This window comes from Martes martes, assembly GCF_963455335.1.
Source record: "Martes martes genome assembly, chromosome: 11".
Taxonomy (NCBI): domain Eukaryota; kingdom Metazoa; phylum Chordata; class Mammalia; order Carnivora; family Mustelidae; genus Martes; species Martes martes.
In genome coordinates, this window is record NC_137899.1 from 65,593,166 (window position 1) to 65,616,355 (window position 23,190).

The window sequence follows — 23,190 nt, forward strand, 5'->3', positions numbered from 1 at the left end:
GGCTCAAAGATGGAAGAAGGAAAGTCTCTCATTGAGAAAATGGATTCCATAATCTTTTCTTCCATGCTGCAAGGTTGCATTTGTGAATTGATGAGTCTGGCCTGGCTGTACTTCCATTTATTACACAGTTCCATGGGTTCAAGGGCTATGACTGTCTATAACTTTAACCACCGCGGGTGTGGGAGGAAACATGAGACGATGCAGCCCAAAAGGCCTTGTTGAAGTGATTTGCCTGTGCCTCTTAAAATGAGAAAGCTCCTGTGGTCTGAAGCCACAGAGAAGTTATTTTTACTCTTTAATTGCCACCAGTTTATTTCCCCTAGTCCTCGTTAAATGTGATCTTTTTTTATTTGATCTTTGGACATAAAAGATAAAATTCTATAAAGGCAGCTCAAAGTGGAGTGGAAAAAGGACTGTCCCTGTCATCACGCGCCCCTGAACATGGCTGCATCTGCCAAACCATTTGGCTCCAGCTCCTACGTTTAGCTTTTTCAAGCCATTTTCCTGTTATAAATTTGAATTCTCTGGGTTCCCTTCTTCCTCCTTCCTGTACCACCCCCCAGATCGACCCCACCCTTGTCTACTGAAATTGAAGGATCTTAATGTAAGACTTGGGAGTGAGTTAAACAGCTGGACAAACAAACCAGGATTCATTTGGAATCTAAATACCCATCACTCGAAGGTCTGAGGCGGAGCAGTAGAGCATAGCAATTAAGAGTTTTGTGGTCTTCTGGGGCTAAAAATCCAGCCCAGCTTTACAACCTTGAACAATTATTTAAGCTCTCTAAACCTCAGTTTGCTTATCTGTGAAGTGGGGATAATAAAAGAAGCTGCCTTAGGGAGTTGTAATTCAAATTTAGTGAGATTATGAATGTCAGTGTATGTGCTCAGCCCAGTGCCTGTACATAGCAAGTGCTCTGTGATTAATTGATGGCTGCTGTAGTTTCTTCTATTAATTAAATTAAATGGTAAACAAGTATAAAGACTTGTTTGGAAGCTCTTCTGCCCCATTTGCGGGTTTGAATTGGACCCTTCTCTGTCTAACATAGATAGGAAAGGTTCTGCTTCTCCCAGGGCCCCAACAGTCTACATCTTTGATTTTTATCCCATTTTGAAGGAGTATGTTGAAAACAGGAACTGGAGAGCAGGCCTGCAGAGATTAGTCCCTTTTTGCAAATTTCTGTTTCTTTTCCCTGGGGCGATTTATTTCCTCTCATGATCCCTGGACTGCAAACAGGAATCTGATGAGCACCTTGGCAGAAGTCGTGAGAAATGACATAGACACGAACAGAGAGAGGCAGAATGGTGAGGTGGACATGCAGATGCTCGCCTTCTGCCCTTGGAAGTTGCTGCCACCGCCACAGCAGCCCAACGGGGCTGCTTATTTGTGTTAGGGGCTTGATGTGCAGAGTCTGGGGTGTTTAGGAGAATGCTCCCGGGATCTCTGTGATGAGGACTGGAGCGCTGATTGTGGTAGCAGGTGAGCTCACGTTCGCTGTGCATGGGCTGGTGGCAGAGCACCCTCCCGTGGCCAGTCACCCCTTCCCGGAAGAGGCAGGGGAGCTCAGGAGAGTAGAGCTGGACAGTCCTGCCTGTCACACAGCCTGCTGACGATCTCATGCCCCAACCAAGAGTGTGTCTTTGTGCCTTTTCAAGTGATGCTGGCCAATGTTGGGGAGATCTTGGGTTTCTTCCTTTCTTTCAAGCATCCATGTGGGAGGAAAAAGAAAATGAACAAGGTCAACATGGGAAGGTAATTTTGTTCCCAGGGGATCTCCTGGGAGGACCAAATCTTAGAGAGGCTTTAGGAAGCAGTGGACAAAGAATGTGTTGAGTGATAGCAAGTTGGATCTAATCTCAGCTCTGCCACTCTCCAGCTATGTGGCCCTGGTGGCGGCTGAGGTTCAGATTCTTCACCTGTGGAATGGGTATGACAGTAACTGCCTGGTGGGGTAGCTCCTCTAAGGACTGAGGTCAACGGACAATGCCATGTTGTACATGGGAGACGGCCAGTGCTGGCACAGTGGCTCTTGTCCTGTGTCCCTTCCTTTCCCCAGAGAATCTTATCCTCAGCTCAGCCACTTGTCTTTCTGATTGGCGATCACTTCTCCTGCTCATATCATGAAGAATCGATTAGATAGATTCTCACTGATAAATCCACAGAACAATTTAAAAATGAACTGTTTCTCATTGGTGACACTGAGTGAGATAGTAGAAGACAAGACTCCATTTTGATCCTTTTAAAAACGTGTGTTTTGTCTTGTAAGAGTAATATATATGTTCGTTGTATGACAAATATTAAAGTGAATAAAGAAGAAAATAGAAATCATATGATACTTCACCCATGTAAATTTTTGTCCATAAATTTTATGTCATTGGTGGAATTTCTTTTTTTTTTTAAAGATTTTATTTATTTATTTGACAGACAGAGATCACAAGTAGGCAGAGAGGCAGGCAGAGAGAGGGGGGGAAAGCAGGCTCCCCGCTCAGCAGAGAGCCCGATGTGGGGCTCGATCCCAGGACCCTGGGATCATGACCTGAGCCGAAGGCAGAGGCTTTAACCCACTGAGTCATTGGTGGAATTTCTAAGATGAATCTGAAAACATAGACATGACTGTAGCTGTGACCTTATTTATGAATCAAGGATTTGCCTTGATACCGTGAAAAGTCATACACATAAATTATGTATGAATTTGATTCCTTGCATTTTCCCTTCACCCTCTAAAGAAATATGAGTATTTCCTGTAAAGACAAAGAATAAGGTCACATGACTACAAATGCAGCCTTCCAAGCATCACTGTGTTTGTGACATGGAGAAGGGAGAGAACAAAGAAGACAATTTCTCTGAGGAAATGGTACTCATGTGATAAATTCCACAGGGCAAATTCTATTATAAATATGAGATAGCTATTCTTATAAAGTGAAAATCATAATTCTCATTTCTCTGAGTAAGAGTTTACTTTTGAGATGTCTAGGATTTAAAACTCTTGTCTTATGTTGGTCTTTTGTCTAGTTCAACATTTTAAATAGTAAACTGTCTATTGTCTAAAAACTTCAAAAACTTTGCAGATGAATAAGAAATTAGCCAGGATTTTTGTTCTCTTTTGGGAAACTTTTTTGGTTTTTCTGATTTTCTTCACAAATCAGTTCTACCCATCATGGCCTCATTTGGCATAAAAATGTAATATTTAATTAAATATTAATTTAATCTTTGTGATCAGCATAATTTGGTTTAGTTCAGTAATTGAATATGTTTAGGTGCAAGATAATTTAACTGTGAATCACATAAAAATTTTAGCTGGCTGCGTTGATAATGTGTCTTAAGTCCTAGAGTTGCTAATTGTCTTCAAATTAGATAATTTCCTTTAATAATGTTTTACATTCTCCTTTACTGGTATGTTACAGAGAAATTCCTAGTAGCTAGGGGGGGTAGTGTACTGTGGAAAAATTGATGTGAATTCATTTGAATTCTATTTGGATTCATGCACAGACTCCCCCGAGGGAAATATGTCGAGTATGTTCACGCCTCTCTTCTCATGTCTCATGTTCACCTTACTTTCCTGGCCTCATGTTGCCCTCTCTATTCGTGTTCCCGATGCCAGCTGAGACATCCAGGAGGAATAGGCAGATGCCCTCCGCCCAATGCACCCCAAAGGTTCCCTCAAAATCCTTGGCAACCAGCATCAAATCTGCTCCGCACTTCCTGTCTTGGGCCACCCTGACGAGAAGCTTCGGGTAGCCCTGGGCAGGGAAAAGCCAGGAGGCGGGCTGGGCTGTGAGGGTCAAACTGGGGAAAGAGAAGACCTCATCGCTGCATATGAAACATCAGCAGTGGGCTTTCTCCCTCATGCAGACCCAAAGCCCAAACAGAATAGTTACAACAAAGTGTAACCTGCCGGCACAGCAGGGCTCTGAAGTCAGGGTGGGCCCACATTTCAGAGAAGTCAGGAAAATGGCTGTGAACTGCAGCAAAGCCCAGGCACTTACAGACCACAGTCGTCTCAGGACCGTTTTCCTCTCTCTGCTCTCCTTAATGGGGTATAATTCACCAGAGCAAAAACTCTGTTCACTTGTTCAGTTTGGGAAAGTGTCTGGGGAGTCCCAGTCTAGGAAATGTTCTTTTTTTTCCATGCCGTGGTTTGTACAGCTGTAAGGAGTTGAAGGATTGCCAGAGGATTCACAGATGTGTCCTTCCTGCAGAGGTACTGGGAGGTAGGAGGTGGGAGTAGCACAGGAGAACGCTGGAACTTCTATGGCACCATGGTGCTGGATATACAGGCGTCTGGGGACTGACAGTGGCTTCCTTCCAGGAGAAGATCACAGACTTTGGGGATGACCCACTTTGTGTTTTCCTGTGAAGGAAACTAATCATTTATTATAAAACAAGAGAAGAGATCAGGCAAGGAGTACAGGCTCCGCGTGTCTGTCTGTGTGTGAAAAAGTCAAATAAAACTAACTATAATTCTATAATTAAAATCAACTCAATCTTCCCTTGCTTCAGAGAAGAACATGCTGGGAACATTTCTGTTTGCTTCTTTTAATAACTTGTCTCAAATTACCGTTAGAACTAAGACCCTAAATCAAATGAGATATTCATTTTAAAGTGTGACATTATAGGCCTTTCTTTTTATTTTTCTTTTGGCACACCAAGCTTTTAGGATGATTAGTCACTCTGAATCTGTCAATAAGGTATGCTGACACCAGGTGGCAGTAGACACCTCGGTTATACCACCTATCAGCCATCAGCCCTTACAAGTCCACCCTTAAAGTTTAAACCGCTTTCCCTACTCATTAGTGCGCGCTCTCGCGCTCTCTCTCTCGCTCTCTCACTCTCTCTAACTTCTGCCCTAGGCTGCTCCTTTCACTGTATCTAAATATACAATGCACATTCCTGCCTCTGGGTCCATGTCATTCCCTTCCTGGATGCCCTCATTTTCTACGCTGATTTGAGCTGAAGGTACTGCTGAAGTCTCATCCCAGGCCACCGTAAGTGTTCTGTCTTTGGTTTCTTGGATATGCTGGTTTTGTTTCTCATTATTTAACATACACTCTGTTGCACTGCCATCAGCTCTCCAGCACTGAGTTTTAGGTTCACTGGGGAATGAGAGATGACTTTTCTACCCTTTTGTGTTCCACCCAGCATCACCCTGGGAAGTCACCCCTGGAAGGAAATGTTTCTCAGCTCCCTTGCTAGCCTTTCTCCCATTTTTATCCTCTCTGATCTATGATTTCTACTTCCCTTAATTCCAAGTCCATTTTAGGTCTTTATTTCCACACTCAGTAAGGCACTTATAGTCAGAGTGTGCATGCTTCTCTGTGCTATCAGGGAATAGATGGGTCAGGGCAGGCAGGGCCTCTGGTCCACCTTCCATGTTCCAACAACTGTCAGCCCTTCTTACTGTGTGAACCCATTGCTGTGACTGGCTCTGGAGCTCACGACTACCTCTGCCTACTCACAACTCACTTGAAAGCCGCTTGGAGGGGTGCCTGGGTGGCTCAGTCAGTTTAGCGTCTGCCTGCAGCTCAGGTCATGATTCCAGGGTCCTGGGATCGACTCCCACATTGGGCTCTCTGCTTAGTGGGGAGCCTGCTTCTCCTTCTCCTCCCCACTCATGCTTCTTTCACTATCTCTGTCTCTCTCTAATAAATAAAATAAAATAAAATCTTTAAAAAAAAGAAAGCCAAAAAAAAATAAAAAATAAAAAATAAAAAAATAAAAAAAAGAAAGCCACTTGGACCTCCCAGCTCCTCTTTAATCTCTCAGCTAGGATTTGGCCTTGCCATCTTCTTAATGCAGTCTTTTGATCCATAGACATTTCTGTGTTCATCTCTCTCAGTTGGTCTTAGGACTTTGAATTAGCCTGCTCTTAATGAAAGCACAACAACTGACCTCCAATGGGGTGCTCTTGCTGTGGCCAGCTGACCCTGTGCCCTGGCACCCCTCAGTCTTCTCCCTGAGGAGTCACGCCCCTTCTGCCTTGTTGCTGGACCTGAGCCTTCTGACAGGTTGGAACCTAAGCCTTGTTGTGGTTTTTCCCTCCACCTTACATCTGTTCTTTTCCATGTCAGCCACAGGTAGATTCTTCCCTGTTTGCTCCACCAATATAACCCAAAATAAAGATTTGCAATGGCCTTCAAAGTGCCTGGATTTCAGTTCAGAAAGGCCCTTCTTAGTCCAATTTTCTTGGGACCAACGGGGGGAAAACAAAAAAACAACAAAACTTGAGCACACTTAGAAAGGTCCAGAGGTGCTTGGGACATCAGCGTATCCAAGTCTAAAGTCATCTCGTGTTTAAATTTTCATATCGAAAAGAGAAACAGTATCCTTTAAAGAAGAAGTAAAGAAAAACAGTACTTATCTTAGCAGGTAGGTTACCCGCTGAGGAGACTTTGGGCCAACTGTACAGCTGGCCAACTACGAAGTAGGTGGAGGGAGCACAGCCCGTAATAGACAACCCTCGCCTTAGACCCCACCAGTTTGGAGGTATTCCCCAAATCACCTTCAGGGTCAATAATTTGCTAGAAGGACTAACAGAACTCACCAAACGCCATTATACTCATGGTTATAGTTTGTTACAGGGAAAGGTTACAGATTAAGATCAGAAGAGACATAGAGCAGGATCTAGGAGACTCTTGTCCAAGTGTGAGCCTCTGCTATCATTTCCTATGGAGTCATGCACTGGCATTAATGCCTCTTGGCCTCCGTGCTGCAACATTCACTCTTCACAGGGAGTTTCCAGTCAGGGAAGTTCATGTGAACCTTTGGCGTCCAAGGATATTACTGGGCCTACCACCTGCTACCCGCATGGCTGACTTCTGCTCTCCAGCTCCTCCCAGAGCTCATGCTGGTGCCTCTAGTATCCAGTTCCTCTGGAAGTTGGGACTCTTGTGATGTGGCCCAAAGCCTCCATCATAAATCACATTGTTAGAGTGGCTGGTATCCAAAGCCCCTAGGCAAAAAACAATACTCCCGCCAAGCAAGACCTTCCAGGGGCCTAGAGATCACCGCCCTGGGAGCCAAAGTCCAGAGCCAGGCTTTGGGCAAGGTAAATTCTTCACTGCATAACCTGTCTGGCTCAAGGTTAAATCTAATTTCAGTTTGATTTTAATTTTAGCTTTGAGTTTATTTTCAGCATAAACTTCCTGGAATCCTGCAGTGTTTCTCCTCAGAAAATTACATTCTGGGATGCAATTAAATGAGGCTTTTGAACACATTTGAATGAGTGTCATTGTCACAAGTAAAACACTAATTATTTTGTAGCACCTCTCTTGGCTGCTTAGGGGATGTCTTGATTAATTCTCGGTAAGCAGGAGGCAGTCTGCTGGAGCTTCCTTATAGTTTCATTGTTTATGAGTGTAAGACCTCCTCCATCCACGAGAGCAAGGCTGGTGTGGGTAGTGTTTTCTTTATTTCCCTGTTGAGCTAAGTGGGGCACTGAGAGATGAGGGGACTCCTTGGGGTCTGCCCATGGAGCCTGAGCAGCCAGCCTGACCGGACACCCAGCCCGTGTCTGCTCTCAGAGTCTCTCGATGTCCATTCAGCTTTTTCAAATATCCTGCTTTGCCATGATGTTTGGAAGAAGATTTCATCAGTTATTTAATTTCTTCCTTTTACAACTTTCAGCAGAGTTCCTGCTGTGCATCGGATACTGTTACAGGTTGGCGATTCAGTACTGAACAAGAGAGACCAAAGCTTTTCCCTCAGAGGACCCAGAGACTCGTGTGAGCAGAGAACTATAAATAAGAAACAAGGTCACCGCCAACCGTGAGAGGAGGAATGGAGGAGATAGGGCAGGCTGGGGGAGGCCAGTGTTGAATTAGGTCACAGGAAGAAGCTGCACGAGGAGCTCTCCTTTGAGGAGAGTCCATGGCAGGTGGGAAGGACTGGTGAGGAGCCCAGACAGGGCAGGGGGAAGGGCACAGGCCCCAATGCTGGGAAGGTTGTGGCCAGTTTGAAGACCAGAAAGGAGGCTGCCGTGACTCACACTTTTAGAAAGTGATGAGAGTTTGTAACTCTTAATCCCCTTCTGCTATCCCACCTTTCCCCCAAGCTTCTCCCCTTCTGCAACCACCAGTTTGTTATCTGTATCTGTAAGTCTGTCTCCGTTTCATTTTGTTAGTTGGCTGGTTTTGATTTTTAGATTCTACATATAAGCGAAACCGTATGGTATTTGTCTTTCTCTGACTTGTTTTGCTTTGCATAATGCCTTCTAGGTCCAACCATGTTGTCACAAATGGCAAGATCTCATTCTTTTTTATGGCTGATTGATATTCCATTGCATATCTAGATAGATAGATAGACAGACAGACAGACAGACAGACGGACAGGTAGATGGTGTATCTTCCTTATCTATTCATCTATCGATGGATACTTAGGTTGCTTCTGTATCTTGGCTCTTGTAAATAGTGCTTCATATATCTTTTTGGATTAGTGTTTTTATTTTCTTCAGGTAAATATCCCAAAGTGGGATAAATAAATCATGGGACAAAAAGTACAGCATAAGTAATATAATCCGTAATATTGTCATAGCTTTGTATGGTAACAGATGGTAACTAGACCCATTGTGGTGAACACTTAGCAATGTCTATAAATGTTGATTCTATGCTGTAGCCTGAAACTAATATAATATTGTATGCCAACTATACTTTAATTAAAAATAAATTAAGTAATTAAAAAAACACACACACTTGTCAGGGGAAGAAAAAAGTGTTGGTTATGCTGCCAACAACCACATGAGCTTGGAAGCTCATCCTTGCCCATTTGAGGCCCAGATGAGGCAGCAGCCCCAGCCAGCACCTTGATCACATCCTTATGAGATGCTTAGCAGAGTCCTTGTCTGGACTCCTGATCTAGAGAAACTGAGATAGTAAATGTGTGTTGTTTTAAGCCACTTAATTTGTTGTGTAAGCTAGTAAACTTGTTGCACAGCAACTCACAACTACTATATGTAGAAATCAATTTTGACTCATCTTTGGATATTGTTTCTTAAATACTGACAGAAAGTACGATATGAACACTTTTTTTCTTTTTTTTAAACCATTTCAGACTTTCCTTTTTTATATATTTTGATGTGACTCCCCAGTTCTGGGCTCCCTGTCCCTCCTCTGTGGTCCTATAGCACTCTGTACTTCCCTTATCATTGTAGATTTAACAGATGTATTGTAAGTGTCTTTTTAAAAAACCTTATCACTACTAAACCATAAGTTCCTTGAAGCTCCTATGTTTTTGTCATTATTGTATACCCAACACCTAAGAAGGAACATGGAGTAGAAATGTTTTCTCAGGTTCAAAAAATACATGTTGGTTGCCTAAATAGGGGAAAAAAATGAATAAACAAAGAAATATTTTTAGAAGAAGATTTTATATATTTATTTGCCAGAGAGAGAGAGTGTGCACACAAGCAGGGGCAGCGACAGGCAGAGGAAGAGGGAGAAGCGGGGGGGGGGGGGGCTCGATCCCAGGACCCTGTGATCATGACCTAAGCCAAAGGCAGATGCTTAACCAACTGAGCCACCCAGGCATCCCAGAAAGATTTTTCAATAAGTGATGGGTAGAGTGATACAAAATGGGTGTGGTGTAGTTGTCAGGCAGACTTTGGAAGCTGCATCAATTTCCGAACTCCTCTACTTCTAACTTGTGTGCTGTTGAGCAGGTTGGTTCACCTGCAGAGGCCCCGGCTGCCCTGTGTGGAAGAGGGTGGCGGGAGGACCTGCCAGATGGCTGTGAGGGTTTGTTAGGAAGCTTGCAAGAGGCACTTCACATGGATATTTACTCCAGGCCTGGGATATGGCAAATGCTCAGTCAGTGGCTGTTTTATTATTAATATTTTTTCATTACTGAACTAGAAATATGTCTTGTGTGTAGTTTTCCTTCAGTATAATCTATTTAACCTGGTTCCAGAACCTGAAAAAGTGTTTCAGTTTTATTTTCCACGGTCATTTCTACACCCATCTGGGAGAACTTCTTCATATCTTGCATGGAAATGGGTGCTTTTTCTTAAAACAAAACAAAGCACACAAAACCAAAAGCTGATTGGGAATTCATTAAAGTTTTCGCAGTGTGCTCTTTACAAATTATTTCACCTGACAGTACTGACCCAGAAGGGAGGTGAAAAGGGGACAATGGATTCTCTTAGATGAGTACTTACATGTGAACCGCAAAAGAAATTGGACTCATCCCCAGTGAGGGTACAGACTGAGAATGGAACAAGTTCACGTTCGTGTGTCTTGTTTTGTTCTTCTTAGAACAATACAGAGTGTGGGAGAAGAAGTGTATGCCAAATTCTGACTTTCTTCATACCAAGATTCTTTGCCTTCTTTAAGAGTATCTGAGCATAATTCAACCTTCATATGGTGATTCAAGGATCTGGGATATTAGTTGCACTTAGGAGCATCGTTCCAAGGAGACCTAGGGTGGGACTCCTAAGCTCTGGTTGAAATTTAGATCTTAGTAACTCATGTCTTCTTATAGCTTCTCCTTGATCTATTTCCTTCTCTTCTTTCTTTTTTTGTTTTGATGTAGGAAATAATGTTTGTTAATACTGTTTGCAAACTAGGTATTTAAAGGTTCTGAAAAAAGACCCAAGGCTTATTCCTATGAGAAAAGTACTTTAAGACACGGACTGTATTTATTTTACCCCCTTTCTGCCCGTGGTTACCAGACAGCTCAGAGAAAGTTTGTGATTCATTTCAACCAAGTGTACAGAACTTCAGGGCGAGGATTTTATTTTTTCAATTAATCGCAATTCTGGCTTCGTTTTTATCTTTCTGGTATTCCTCATTTATCATTTCATTTTATTTCATTCTGCATGGAGTTTTATAAGTGGATTTAAACCCTTTCTGGAATAAGTTGGAAATAAGTGACAGTGGTCATGGGCAAGGGATCTAGCACCTCTGAACTTGCAATGTTTTTCATTATGAAATAGAGCAACAGGTTGCTCATGAAGCTGGGTGAGGTTTCCACTGTAAAGCCCAGATGGAATGACCAAGGAGTCAACTTCTGCTGGCTGCATCACCAGCAAGATATTGTGACCTTCATGAGGGCAGGCCCAAGCCCTGTTGTTTCAGGTTGTCCTTAGAAAATCAGGATATACAGTTGGGGGCCTGAACTCCAGATCAAGAGAACCTGGAGACAGGTGTCCTCAGGCTTCCATCAGGCCACATATAGATGGGTTGGAACTTTGATATGTCATAAGTACATCTATGTGGCTCAATGAAACCATAGGGACAGGTGCAGAATCTTCTGAAATTAGTTGGTTTCCTGGCTGCATCATGGGCTTCTCAAAGGTGTCATGGTGGCCCACGTATGTTCTGGGAGCAGCAACTGGGCTTCAGTCCAGAGCGCAGGGCTGTACTGGGTCTGATGGCCCTCCAGGAATCTTTGGCTGTTTCCATCAAGTTGGCAAAGATTAAAATCAATGAAAAGTGTGCAAATACACAGTAAGAGATAACCTTTTGCATTCATGGATCCTCCTACATACCGTTCTCTATTTAAATGGAAATCTAATACTCAATCTTATTTTTCTTCTGGCCTGGCAAATAAAAGGAGTAGTAGGCTTTCACACACAGGCTTTTGGAGGGGGCAGTGTGTATGTAAATAAATTCAGAAGTGTGTATGTGGTGGGAAAAACAAAAAGACCGAGGGGCAGTTTAGTTAAAGAAGAAAATAATGAATTATTTTTTTATATATCCACAGTCCTCTTTTCTAGGTTTATTTTCAATTATTCATGTCTGGGAGTCAATGAAATCAATAAATAATAAATTAAAATGGATATATATTGTCTATTGTAAAAAAACATGATGATTTTATAGTCACTGTTGATTGATTAAATAATTCACTGAGCGCTGTTCAAGGTGCTGGAGATAGAATGGTGAACAAGATAAATGAGTCCTCTGGCTCACAGAGCTTGCAGAGTAGGGTAGTGAGTGAGCAAGCCAAGCAAACAGGACTGTAGACAGGGAGGGATGCATTTTTGAAAGACGATGTACAGGGTGCTGTTGGAATCTGCCAGGGGGTGACTTCCTGGAGGAGGTGACTTCCTAAACTGAAACCAAAAAACATATGTAGGGTTTCACTGCACTAAAAGAGGAGTGAGGGGTACTAGCCAAAGGAGCTTGCATGTTTGAAGCTGTGGAGGCCAGCAAGAGCCTGGCATAGCAGCTAGGAGAAGGCTATTCCATGGTGCGGCATCATAAATGATGAGGGGTGTGGACCATGAGTCAGGAGGCAAAGGCCTCAGCCAAGTCATTATAGTTCATGCCCCAGCATCCATCAGACAATGGAAGGGACACACCATAGTGTCTTTTAGCCATTACCTGGAACAGGTTATTCTGAGGAGTGGTTCAGTAAAGCTGAAGCTTTCACTTATTCATCATTCATTTCTTTATTAGTTTTTATACACCTCTTATATATTGGGTCATTGCTCTCAAACTTTAGCAGGTTTCAGAATCATTTCATGGGTCCAGGGCGGGGCCTCACGTGCATTTGTAACAAGTTGCCAGGTGATGCTCGGGTTGGGGACAACACCTGGGGAACCTCTGCACAGGTGGAGGAATTACAAGAAGAATTGCTTCCAGCGGTTTAGGGGTCCTCAAGGGACTCAGTTCTCTGAGATTTTGTCTACTCAACAAACTTTTTTTTTTTAATTATAGGGGGTGTGTGTGTGTGTGTTGTGTGTGTGTGTGTGTCTTCTACAGTCTATCTCCAAGCATTAGAGTTGAGAATGTAGAGTGGGTCCATGGTTAGGGGAGTAAGAGCTAAATATATGCCCACTTAGACCAAAGTGGTAATGGGAGCTCAGTGGCATTTTTTTGATGTGTAGTTCAAAGTACAAACACCAAAGCAGATCTTTTTATGTCTTTTTCGGTGAGTGAAATGGGACTGGTCTTACTGCCTCCTTGTTCATAAGGCCAAGCCAAGCATAAGTCCTGGATTTGCTCTGCTGGGTTATTTGTGAGTCAGAATTAGAATCCAGAGTCAGAGTTCTGATCACTGAGATGTTTTCTGCTGAGAGCCCAATGCAAGGAACCACCCTGGGCACTATTAGAGGACCCAAGGCCGGGCCAGTGAGGTGGAAGGGAGGGCCGAATACAGTGCAGCTTTGTTGCTGGTCAGGATCAGAGCCCAGGGTTCCTGTGTAGCGGCAGGGCTCCCAAATCCTCTCTTCCCCCGTGTCCTCAGACAGGCCTTGGAGACAGGGGCCAGGACTGTGTGCCCAAAACGGCTGACAGGATGTATCTGTAAAAATCTGTTTCCTCTCTACTGGCATTAGACTTTTAAAGAGACTGGTCAACCAGCGCAGAGAGTAGAGAAATAAATGCTTTGCAAGGAAATGGGGAAATCTGGTGGCGATACTGGAATTAATAATTCTTTTAACATGAAAGAGCTGTTCCCTATGATCTTTACTGTCTTACCTAGTGTTTGGAGTTTTAAAAGAGAGAGAAGACAAGCTGGTTTGTTCATTGCATCGCAAGCTAACGGCCCATGTGTGAGCTTAAAGGTAGGATGCATTTGAGCTGCTCAAAGAGTACAGGCCAGAAGACCTTTCAAAGCCCCCGAAAGCTTTTCCATATGAAGAGGAAACCAGGAAATTGGAGTCTTCGTTTTGTCTTTGTGATCAAAGCTGGGAAGGAAAGATATTAAACAGTTACTGACCCATAGTTTTGTGGCCACCGTTAGGATTTATTGGCCTCAATAGCAAATAAGGGCTGCAGAAAAGCTGAAGTTGGTATTTACTTGAGGAGATAAAAAGCTTCAGATCCAGAAGCTGTCTGAAAACAGAGGGCTCTATTAATATAGATAATGAGTCCGTGGGCTTTGGCGATAAGAGTACCAGCAACTGTGTTAGCTGACATTGATTGACATGCGTTACGGGCCAGAAAATCTGGGGGGTCTGATAATATATTAAGACATTAATAATAATGGACAATGCTACCCTAACTGGAGGAGTAAGAGCTTACGTGTTGGAGTGCTCACAATGCGCCAGGCAGCCTCTGAGGTGGTTTTGCCTGCATGTAGTGTTCCATCTGTGTGGATGAGAAACAGGGGCGTAGAAGAGTCAAACATACCACCCCAGGTCACCAGGCAAAAAAGGAGGCAGTCAGGACTTGAAATTAAATCTGTTGTGAAACAGAGTTTATGCTTTTGACTGTTACCATCATAATCTGATAATAGTTCCTCCTCACCACCTGTTCTCGACCCTAAATTTTCTTCATTTGCTTTTCTTTCTTTCTTTCTTTCTTTCTTTTTAAAAAAGATTTTATTTATTTATTTGACAGAGAGAGACACAGTGAGAGAAGGACTACAAGCAGGGGGAGTGGGAGAGGGAGAAGCAGGCATCCTGCTGAGCAGGGAGCCGGATGTGGGGCTCCATCCCAGGATCCCGGGATCATGACCTGAGCCGAAGGCAGATGCTTAATGAGTGAGCCACCCAGGTGTCCCTTTTCTTCGTTTTCTCAACTGAGCTAAAAAACTTGGATTTTGAAAATGTTGCATACACTACAATTTATTTTCATTTCAAAGGGTGTTTTTTCTTTTAAAATATTTTATTTTCTTTTAAGCAAAGTTATCTGCTCAGGCTTTGGAAGCAATGTGTTATAGTTTATTTTGGCTGAATTTTAAATAAACCAATTTCATCCTATTGGTCTTTTAAATAGAAATATATGAATTTCAAAATGGTGGCAGTTTTTCTACTCCCAATTTTTTTCTGGTCCACAGTATTAATTCTAGCATGAAGACATACCAATGCCCAATCCCACTGTGAAAGACTGAGTTCATCATGGAATGGCAATGCTTCATTCCAGTGCTTTACACCTATAAAGCGGTTCTAACTTTTTCATCTTTTTTCTTCTGAGACTGTTTAGAAGCAATTTCTACAGAAAGAAACTGATTTTTATTTCACGTCTTGCTTAAGATGTTCCAATTGATGTGATACTGGTAACTCAGTGATTCTGAACTTCTGGGAGGCCACAGTCCTTGTTGAGAATCTGAGGAAAGCTAATCCTTTTTCGAGAAAAATGTGTGCACACTTGTGTATATGACAGGGAATCATCTGTGTGGGCATCAGTGGACACTGGGTTAAGAAATCCTGCCTCTTTCCTCCCTCCTTCTCTCCCTTCAGCTCTTTAACCAATATTTTTTGAGCCCTGCTAAATGTTAGGCCTGGTGCTGTGTGTTGGGATTACAGCAGTGAGTGAAATAGACATGGCTCCTGTCTGCATGGGGCTTATAGTCTCCTAAATGAGAAAGATAGTAACTTAATATCCTCACAAATAAGTAGGCTATGATATGTATGTGGTACAGAGGAATGCTTTGGTGTATAAGCGGATCATTTCACAGGAGGGTCAGACCCAGTAGGGGCATGTGTGTGTGTGTGCTCGCGCGCGCACGCACACACGCAGAAGAAGAGGGAGGCACCTGCATCATACAGTGACTCCCTCTCTCTCCCCAGGAAATGCTACTTGAGTGGAGAGCAAAGGGATGGGTAGCAGTGAACCAAGCTAAGAGGCAGGAAGAGAGGGGCCCAACCAGGGAGTATCGTGCCACATGTATGCCCCACTGAAACGCTGATGTAGCCAACTCTCGGAACTACCTCCGTGTCTGTCCTAAGGAGCTCTGTGTACTTCCTGGGTTCTTCTCTCTGTGTAATAAATTCCATGACACAGAATCTCACCTGTCAGTGATTCAGTCATGTCATGGGTCGAATCATATTCCTTCTGAAGATAAATCCCTCTCATGGAGCTTTAAGATGGGTTTTCTCTTCACCCTCGAGGAAGTCCATCTGACTAAACCTGTTCTATCCTGGTCAGGGGTTTACGTCACTTCCTGCGATATGCTTGGAGTCTGGACCGTGTTCCTTTGCAGCGCCCATCTGGAATGATGCAGGCACCCTCGCTGCACGTGTGGGTACACGTACAGATGTGTACATGGGCCATGGCCATGCTGTCAGCACACATTTGTGGGCCGTTATGCCGGCTCCAGCTCCAGACCCGTGTCATTCTTTGTTATCCTTGGGCTGGCAGCACTGGGAGCTTGTTCAAAGTACGGCATCTCAGTCCCTACTTTCACCCTATGGAAACAGAATGTGCCGGTTCCTTAGGGTTCCCACACGATTTGTGTGCACATTGGAGTGTGATCGGTGCTGGTTTGGTTTTCTCCATTTCCACTCTGACCTACTCTGTACCGTGTTGTTAAACATTTTAGTCTCAGTGCTTCCCTGAAAGGCCTGATAACACATTGAAGACTATAAGTATCTATACTTTAATAGAATAATTTCTTTTCCTATGCAGAGAAAAGGAGGAGTCCAGGTCTCTGTTTTGTGGGACAGTTGGAATTTGACTCAGGGGCGGACAGTGCACTGTCACACTCTGCAAAGGCATTTCACCCATTCATAGGTTGGTCACTTGTTAGTTACTGGCCTTGTTCTTCATTATTTACATCAGATGGAAAGTCTCTTAACAGAAATTTTCGAAGTGGTTGGTGATGCTGAAACAACAGTTTTACACCAGTCAGTGAAATAACTTCTATTTGTGAGTTGTAAGGTCATTTGTGTTTGCTTCATGCCCTCTTAGAAGTGTCTTCCCAGACACTGAGCCACAAGATGACATCGAAATGCAGCCCAGGCATCAGCCTCGCTCATGCATTTGGCCTGGCTGGCCGGCCACATCCCCACTCCCCACTGGGCCCATTCCTGCCTGCTCTCTGATTCCCAGGCTCTGTCCTTCAGTTCTTCATAATAGTTACTCATTCCCTACCTTGCTGGGCCAGCTAACCACCCATTTTGCTCCATTTTTCTTTCCTTTCCCTTGGTTTTTGCATTGCTCACTGCTTTGGGTAAGAGACCCTTCCCACAAGAGTTTCAGGCCCTGGGCATCCCTTGGGCCATGGAGGACCACAGCTTGGGAGAGTACAAGAGCCCGTGTATTCAAGTGGCAGGGTAACTTTTCTTTGTACTTCGATGGCATCCTCTATTCCTAAGTTTTAGCTGTCTTTGATTAAGTTTAGCTGATTAAGTTTGCTTACCTTGTATGAATTCGATCTTTTTTCTTTCTCCAGTGGCATTTAAAGAAAACCCCACTTAAGCTAGTTTCAATAGTAATGTGTTTAGTCTGTAAAAACGAGGATTAATTGACTCATGAAACTGCAAAGGGTATTTTCCTTGTTCATTCATGGAAAATGATCCCAGGGTCCTGGGATCGAGCCCCACATCGGGCGCTCTGCTCAGCAGGGAGACTGCTTCCACCTCTCTCTCTCTGCCTGACTCTGCCTCCTTGTGATCTCTGCCTGTCAAATAAATACATAAAAATCTTTAAAATAAAATAAAATAAAATAAAAAAATGAAAGAGGTTACCAGAATTTATGCTTTCTCCAGTTCCTGCCACAGTCCCTCCGTGTTGCAATATAGTCCCCCCCACCCCAAATTCTTCTTGCTTCGAACTTCAGACAAATTATGTAGACAGGGGTGAGTCTCTTCTCCGCCAAACCCCAGCAGGTCTCATGCACCTCCTTGCTTCTGACTGAGTCTTGTGCCCATCTCTAAAACAATCACCATAGTTGGGAAGATCACATGAGTTGATTCACTTAGACAAGTGGTTCTCAAAACTTTGGAGGCTCCTCTGGAGGACCCACCCAAACACAGATTCCTGACCCCACCCTCAGAGTTTCTGATTCAGCGGGTCTGCGGTGGGATCTGAGAGTTTCTAATGAGTTCCTAGGTAGTGCTGATGCCACTGGTCAGAGGACCACACTTGGAGAACCACTGGTTTAAACCAATCAGGGGCTCATCATGTAGATGTGCCAACGTAATTCAAGGTGCTCTTTTACCTGAGGAAGGGAGATGGCTATTTCTTCCGTTCCCTCTCTAGTATACTTGCACCCCTCTTGAACCACAATTCCTGCCAGTGTGTCATAAGGAACACCTCTACAAGGGACTTTTTTAGGCTCAGGGAATGTGGCTATGACCAGACAGAGTTTTTATTCTCATGCCTGGAGGGGTGGTGAGACTGGCAACAAGAAGCAAATACGTATATAATATATGAGGTGATTTCATGTGCTGCAAAGGAACAGAGAGCAGGGAAGGACATGGAGAACGATGCCAAGGTCTGGGGGGGTGTTTCTTGTTAATTTGGTGAGGGAAAGGCTGTTAGATAAGGTACCATCAGAGCTGAGACCTGAAGGCAGAGAGGGAGTAAGCCTTGCCCCAATTTAGGAAAAAGGCCTTCCAGGCAGAGTGCAAGGGGCTTGGAGAGACTGAGGAAGTCACTGTATCCAAGGCAGAAGGAGTGAGGGAGAGAGGGAGAAGAGGTACAGAAGCATAGGGCTTTGCAGGCTGTGGAAAGGGCCTTGGGTTTTTTTGCTGTGACATGAGCAGCACCTCTGGGAATAGGGACTTGAAATATGATAGAGTAAACATGGATGTTGAGAGAATGAACTGTGCCCTTACATTCAGTTAGTGTCCAACAACTGAAAATCCAGAATGGGGCTCTAAGTGCACGTGGCATTTTTGCTCCCTACCCTCACCATTTCTCGTCACCATATATTTTGAAGCTCAGTTATCTACATAGGAAAGGAGACATTAGCTGTCTGTCTTCTGGTCAGTGCCTCTTGATCCTCTGCCTGAGTTCCTTTCTAGTTAAGCCGAATATAAGATTGTTTTCTTCTGAATGTAAGCTCTGAACGATAACCCACCATCACATTAACTTGGAACTCCACCATTTCTCCCATTCTTACTGCAGGCACTGGGGAGAGGGATTCCTGTTGAATTGTGCTTGGAAAAATTTTTTGGAAGCACTTTGATTTTTTTAAAATAACTTCTCCTCAAAAGAAAGGAAGAAATGAAAAATTGGGTCTGATTAGAATGCAGGTGTCACAGAAAGGTGACATGTTTAGAGGTCTGCAGGACTGCTGGAATGGGAGGCCTCTTGGGACCTTCAAGAGAATAAATCGTGAGGGCTGATTTTAACAATAAAGCTGTCCCTGTCTCCCAGAGGGCAGGCTTATCCAGGGGGCTCTAAACTCATCCAGAAGCTTGTGGTGCTGGGGCCAGCCGTGAGTCCTAGTGTATGCCATCTGTGGTGCTCAGAAGTGCTTAGTGACTCTATCAATTTATTCCATCAAGTTCATGTTCCAGAGTGTGGTTGTCAAGGCTCCATGCCATCTGGAAATACCTTACGTTTTGAGATTTGCTCACTTTTACCTACATTCTATTCCAGCCAATCTGGCAACCCCTGAGTATACTTGGTACTTTCCCATGAACATGCCTTTGTTTTTGTCTGCTGTCATTTGCTGGGACTGTCCTTCCCAGCTTCTCCCTGTTCCAGCCCAGTTTAAGGACCTTTCCTTCCTAAAAGCATTCTTTTGAGCTAAAATTGATTCCTCCTCCCCTCTGCTTCTCATGCCGTGGTTGTTCCATTTTATGCACTAATTCTGTTTGGTCTTGGATATATTACCACTATTCCTCTACAAGTTCTTGAGGGAAGAGGTCATTTGTCATTCAGGTTTATGTCCCTCTCAAACACCTACCACACCCCAACATATGACAGAGGGACTCAGAATTCTCAAGAAAGGCACAGTGAGTTGCACTAAACTGAATTCTGGCTCTAGGTGAGTGATGGTAATTCTGGGCCATTTTAATCCTGGGGCTTGCCAAGCAATTTTCTTTTCTCCTTTTTTCTTTCTTTTTCCCTCCTTCCCTTCCTCCCTCCTTTTCTCCTTCCCTCCTTCCTCCCCTCCCTGCCTTCCTGCCTTCTTTTTGTTTTCTTATACAATCTCTCCTTTTCTTTTTTCTCTTGGGACATGTGTATTACATGTTCTGAGTGCTCAGGACCACTTTCCCTTTTTTTTCTTGAAATTTCTAGAACTGTTCTAGAAAGAGAAGTATGGTTCAACCCAACCAAATAGTCTGCCTCTGGGGTTGAAGTATAAGTGTGCAGTGGTGTTTGGGGAGGCCCAACAATGAGCTCAGATACACTCTGCTCACTCCTGCATATGCTTAGTTCCCTGGCTCCTTGTGGCAAACTTGTCTTCCCTCCCTTGGCCCATTGCCTGGGTGGGAGAAAGGACATGAGATGTTACCATCAAGGGTCTCCCAACCTGAAAAATTGGAGTTGGGTATGCTTAGAAACACATTTCATATTGGAAAGGAGAACAGAGAGGGTGGATATGTGCATGGCCTCGGGGCTGTGGGATTCTTAGAGATGTCCCTTACTACATCCATGTAGCTTGATTTGTTTTCTTTTGTTCAATGATCTGTCTTCTGGATTTATCTTACCTATAAATCTCCTCCTATGTGGAGAGATGATTGGCTAGGAGTGTGTACTTTGAATGAAGGAAGGAGGTACGTGTCTTCTATAGAGGGGAGAGGGGCAAATAATACAGTATGCCTTTGTGTCTGTGGGCTCTTTGCTCTTTGTGAGTGTGTTGGTTAGAGTCATTTTCATTCCTAACTGCCTGTCTTTTGTGAATCTCTTCTCACAGATGAATTACAAGTTGAGGCATGTTGTGCATAATTGGCCTGTCAGGGCCGTCATGTCGTGTGAATTCTGAACACATTCCCATACGTCTGCAGAGGCTGGCACCAGATTGTGAGCGTGCCACTGGAATAATACACGCCTTCTTGTCCCACTTTGGACTTTTTCTTAAGAGAGGCCTGAGAAGACAGGTTCAATTTGGGTTTTGTTCTTCTTCCCTCAAGATGACACTGGAAGGAAACTAAAAGCACCTGAGGACCTGTCAAAGTCAATCATATTTATGCTTAGTAATCAGGTTCACCACAGAGGGCTAATCAGTAGTGTCTGGACTCACCAGTGATGAGAACAGTTTGATCTTTGATGCACAAGTCGAGTTATTTTTCCAGTGGAAGATGAAATAATTTGTGATATGTGCATTCCGCAGTGAGGATGCAGTTGGTCCCTTTGTAACTTCTATAGTATGAGACAATTTAAGGGACAAAGTACATGTTTACTTTGCAGTTCTATTTAAGAAAGGTGACTATGTCCTCTCTAAGGGTCTGTGTGCCTTGAAGTGAGTAGAGTAACTGTCTTCCATGAGAATCAGAGATACTGTTTCATTCAAGCTAACATTGCCTCTGAGCCAAAGGAGCATTGAGACAATTCTCATTGCTGACCTTTAGCAGATAAGGAAAGGGGAGTGATTAGATTGCAGACCTATTTTCCAAAGGTGGCCCAGTCTATGAGAGGCACATAAGCATTGGATTGATATTCAGGCCTTCAGTGTCCAGTATCTTCCAGAAGTTATTGTTGATTCTTATCAATATAATACTCATGTGAACCTGACCCCAGGTGCCATAAGATTACATACCCAAAGCTTATGCCAGCTAGGCTTAGAGGGCTTAATTTCAAGCCTGGGTGGGAACAAACAGAATGCAATCTTCTGTTAGGAGCACACTCCACACACTTACAGACAAAAATACCCTAGAAAGGGGGCCCTACCTTTCTTATGTGCTCCTGTTGGTTCATATTTTGATTGGGAAAGGCCTTTGGTCTTTTCTGCTTGTAACCTTGTAGCATGATTAGGCATAATTGACTCCATCTTGCTTTTCACACCCTCTTCTGTCAGTTACCACGTCTGCTGATTTATCTTAAGAAATTATGTACATACCACTTCTCCTTTACTGGCTCTATGATTGGGTGCTTTCCTTGTCTGTGAAATGGGATGAATAAGAGCTCTACGTTGGGTGGTCGTTAGAACCCAATTGGACATGAACACAAAGCATCTAGGCATAGAGCACGTGTGTAGATAAGGCTTAGCTAGAATCACTGCCCTCCACTCCCTGCCTTTCTCACTCACGGGCACAGTGAGGCCCTCATGTCCACGAGCCTGCACTACTGCCCCAGACTCCTCACATGTGGCCCCTGCTAGACTCTGTTTTCTCCTCTAAAGCTCTCTGCCTGCTGAACTCCACACACAGGTGCTGCTTTTGATCTCTGGTATTCTCATCAAAATTCTTAAGTGGCTCCTTACTTGATGGACAAAGTCCAAACTCATTTGCTCGGCATTTAAGGATTGCTCCAGTCTCTACCCCACAAACTTTGTAAAATAAATACTTTGCTATATTGAATGCAAGTGGCAAGAGTGGACATTCTTGTCTTTTTCCTGATCTTAGAGGAAAAGCTCTCAGTTTTCACTATCGGATATGATGCTTACTGTGGATTTCTCATATATGGCCTCTATTATGTTGGAATGTATTTGCTCTTAACCCACTTTGTTGAGATTTTTATCATGAATGGATGTTGAATTTTATCAAGTGCTTTCTCTGACTTCTGTTGAGATGATCATATGATTTTTATTCTTGATTTTGTTGATGTGGTGTATCACACTGATTGATTTGCAAATATTGAACTATCTTTGCATCCTCAGAATAAATTCCACTTGATTGTGGTGAATTATCCTTTTAATGTATTGTTGAACATGATTTGCTAGTGTTTTGTTGGAAGATTATTGCATCTATATTCATCAGGGATATTGGCGTGTAGTTCTCTTTCTTTATGGTGTCTCTGTCTGGTTTTGGTATCAGAGCAATGCTGGCCTTCGAGAATATATTTGGAAGTTTTCCTTCTTCGTGTAATTTTTGGAATAGGTTGAGGACAATAGGTATTAACTCTTCTTTTAACTGTTTCATAGAATTCACCTGTGGATCTGTGTGGTCCTAGACTTTTACTTATTGATAGGTTTTTGATTACTGATTCAATTTTGTCAGTAATAATTAGTCTATACAGATTTTTTATTTCTTCCTGATTGAATTTTGGAAAATTATATGCTTCTAGGAATTTATCTGTTACTTCTAGGTTGTCCAGTTTGTTGACATATGATTTTTCACAGTGTTGTCTTACAATCCTTTGTATTTCTGTGGTGTCAGTTTTTACTTTCCAAACGCTCTGGTCCAGCCAACTGACAGGCTCTTGAGTGTGCCCTGCTCTGTTGTGCCTCTGGCCTTTTGCTTAGGCCTTTTGCCTGGAATCTACTTTCTCATCTCACCAAATCTTACCCACCTCTCCATCTCCAGCTCAAATTTCATGACTTTTTAAAGTTCTTCCTGTCCACCAAAGACACATACTTTTTTCTTTTTTTCTGAACTTCCAAATGAATTGACTACTCCATTGATTGGCCAATAACCAAACTACTTAGTCTCTTGTTGTGGACATGAATTGGAATTTAGATCCTGTATCACTGTT

The 23,190-nt window shown here is 43.4% G+C and overlaps 1 protein-coding gene across 2 annotated transcripts in view; it reads left to right on the forward strand.

The window, feature by feature from the left end:
• Nucleotides 1-23,190, forward strand: part of BMPER (BMP binding endothelial regulator) — a 247,467-nt gene that overhangs the window by 176,086 nt on the left and 48,191 nt on the right. The window lies entirely within an intron of this gene.